This window comes from Aptenodytes forsteri, unplaced genomic scaffold (genome assembly GCF_000699145.1).
Source record: "Aptenodytes forsteri isolate BGI_AS27 unplaced genomic scaffold, ASM69914v1 Scaffold137, whole genome shotgun sequence".
In the NCBI taxonomy this organism is placed as follows: Eukaryota; Metazoa; Chordata; class Aves; order Sphenisciformes; family Spheniscidae; genus Aptenodytes; species Aptenodytes forsteri.
The window spans coordinates 2324448-2327965 of NW_008796221.1; positions in this window are offsets into that span (position 1 = coordinate 2324448).

Here is a 3518-nt window from a genome sequence, read left to right on the forward strand (position 1 = left end):
AGTGGTTGAGTCCCCATCCCTGGAGGTATTTAAAAGACGTGTAGATGAGGCACTTAGGGACATGGTTTAGTGGGCATGGTGGTGTTGGGTCGATGGTTGGACTCGATGATCTTAGAGGTCTTTTCCAACCTCAATGATTCTATGATTCTACTTTCAAACTATTTGGGAAAGGTGGCAAAGCAATGTAAAATGTTACTCCAGAGAATCCTGCAGATACGCTTTGTGTAGTTCCTCCTGATTGGTATCTTTGGCTAATTAATACCTTGACACAGACTGCTGAGGGAAGTCCCCTCTGAAAAGCAGAGATAGAAACACATTATCAGAGCAGAATGGGAAGCTCACATAGCACATGCTGTGCTTATTCCCATGCATTAAAGCTTCGGAAACTGGTAATTTTTTTTAAACCCTGCCACTTTCATAATATTGCAAAATGAAAGGGTATGTTTTTTCTCATACGACTGATCTGTATCAACAGTGAAGAGTAAGAGCACTGTACGTCCTCTAACAAGCCCATACCCAGTCTCTCAGGCTGTCAGTGGGAGAGAGATACCAAATGGCTGGTAAATGTTTTGCGTTTCCAATTATGGAAATTACTTTATTAGCCCCATACAGTTTGAAGAGCTCTTTCCCAAATCTAGTCAATGATACAATGCACACTTTGGACTTCATTATAAACATTATTTAACTGTTAATAAAAAAGAATTGTTTTTAATCTTAATCTTGCTTTTTGTTATGGCAGGATACATTCTCTCCGTGCTCACAGACAGAAAACCAATGGGAACAAAAGTGACAACTGGCACAGTACCTCTGGGTTCGAGCACCAGCATGGTCCATACGCTACAGTCCATACCCTTCACACAGTAATTGTCATGATCCTTCTAATGGCAATCTGGGGAGCCTGGTCAAGAAAGGATTCATCCTTGTAGCAGCAATATGCTTTCTTCATCAAATATTTAAAGAAATATTTGTGTCAATTATCCATACCCAGGAGGTACCAAAAAATGGTCTCAGCATACTACAGTTTACTTGAAACTGCTTAAACTGTTGCTACTTGGGGAACTGAACCTGTGAAGCAATTTAATAGGCGATGTACAGAACATGACTTTGTGAATAACATGTACCTGTTTGCACTGTACACGTTTATATTACCCTTCGCACCTATATGAAACTTTAAGCACAATATGCTAGCAAGAAGAGTTCAACTTATATTTTTATTGGTCAATGTTTTGTACATCCACCCCAGCTTTCCATTTTTGAGCTTAAGTTGTCCAGTCCCTACCTCTGCTAAGATTACCTGTCCCAATCCATGGTAAAACATACGCTATAAGCAGGCAAATAATCTGCCATGTCACAACAACATAGGAAAAAAAAAATCAATAAAACCAGCTATCCTGCAGGCAAAGGAAGACCTCTGAACAAGTCAAATTCTCATCTCTGTTGCTGAAGAGAGTTTATATGGGACTTGCATCTGCGTATTTTTAACTTATGGTAATGCCTTTGTAAACTCAGGAATAAAACCATGAAATAAACTGTATTTGTAAGCATCCTTTGTTGCAGAACCAACTGGCTCAGTCTTCAATCTTGTACCAATATACTTAATTCATCTTCAACCACTGCTTGCTTTTCCATAATTCATTAATACCTCATGGCAGTACCAACCTCCACATATACCAGCCCATCCTTAATGGGGGACATTCCATACTCCCACTTTTTCAGGGAAGTAACTCCACTCAGAAAACCTGCAAGCTTTCTGGAAATACAGCCAGTTGGCAATCTCTGTTAAACTCTCTGTTAATTGTATGGTTGCCTACTCCTGATGAGCTCAGGTTAATGGACTGGCAGCTCTGAGGGGCAGTGGCTGTTGGGAACAATAGTCCAAGCCTTTGGAGCTTAAACTCAGCTTAAACCCCAAATTTCAGCATTACCTAAACTAACAAACAGCATCCTAATAAGCAAAGAAGAACTGCTAGACATTTTGAATACTTAGATACATGTTTGTAATTACATAGTACCTGTAGACAACACAATTCTTCTAAGTATCGTGAACCCCACTTTGGTATCCATCCATAACCAGGAGGGGTATATAAACTGAAATGTTTCTGAGAAGACCTACACGGCATACCTCAAGGAGTGTTTACAAAGCACTGTGTAGCACCAGAGACACCTGTGTCAGCTCTCACCAGGCGGGTGTGGGTGCTGGAATCAGTGTTCCTGTATCTATGCAGCACTCCGCCAGTGTTACCCTACACAGGCAAAGACCCTTGCTAAGGTACCACCTCATCATGCTTTAACATGGGAGCAAAGCTTTGATGATGCTCTCTGAAGAACAGCACACGAAGGAATAATAATTAAAAAATAGATGATTAGCGCATTAAATACATTGTCATAGGACATAGGAACCCCAGTCATAAACCATATAGCATGAACTGATATTACAAGTGAAAGCAAAGGGATGGTCCCTCCCTTGTAAATGTACCACTGAAGTACACGACAAGAGAGGGGGATTTAGGCATTCTGACAGTAGTACGAAAAAGGCGATTGCGGTTGTGTGACAGGCAATGGCCTCAGCGCGCTGGAAGTTTACCGTCATCACGGCTTTTGCAGGAGAGAGGGAGTTTTGACAACGGCTCCAAGAGTGGTAATCATTTTGAAAATGATGAAGGGATGTTCCCCTAGCTGAAATAGGCACAGAAGGAGGCCTGAAGCTGCTGCTTTGAAAACACAACAAGGCAAGAGGGTAAGCTTAGGCTATAGTAGACTGATGTGAACTGTGAAGGGCTTTAGAAGTAAAAGCAGACAGGTAAAAGCATCTCAGGATGACCGAACAGAGGAAGCCAGTGAACAGAGCTGGGGAGCGGGGCACACTTAATGGTGAGGGGAATTCACTCCTGGAATGGGTCACCGACAACTGACGTGGATTTTTCCTTTGCTTAAGATTTTGTAAATCAGATTGGCTATTTGATCTAACATATGTAGCTTTTAGAAACATGCATTTTACTAATATCAAACACACAGTTCAGCGATGCACAGGCTGCAGCTCATAAATTGAACTGCCAGATCAGTGAATCTGCATCACTTCTGCTGCCACATTCATGACGGTGGCCTGCAGATACTGCCACAGAGCACTCAGGAGGAGTCATCCTGATGTGAGGCAGCCTACCCTCTGCTTCTCTCTTTCCTGCAGAACCTATGACTGTCCCTTTCACATCACTGTGAGACTTGCCATGTGCCAAAATACACACTCCCCCAATGAGACAGGCACACATCTGGTCCCGCACACACACACCAGCCTGCAGGTGAAGGCTGCTGGCAAATCCTGGTGTGCTGTTGGACATCCTCCCAGGAGGGGAGGATGACTACCTCCGTCACGACAGGGCAGGCAAGTTTTCCTTGAGTATGTCTGCATTCCTGCTGCATGCCCAGAGGTATACCTGTTACATAGAATCATAGAATCATTGAGGTTGGAAAAGACCTCTAAGATCATCGAGTCCAACCATCGACCCAACCCCACCATGCCC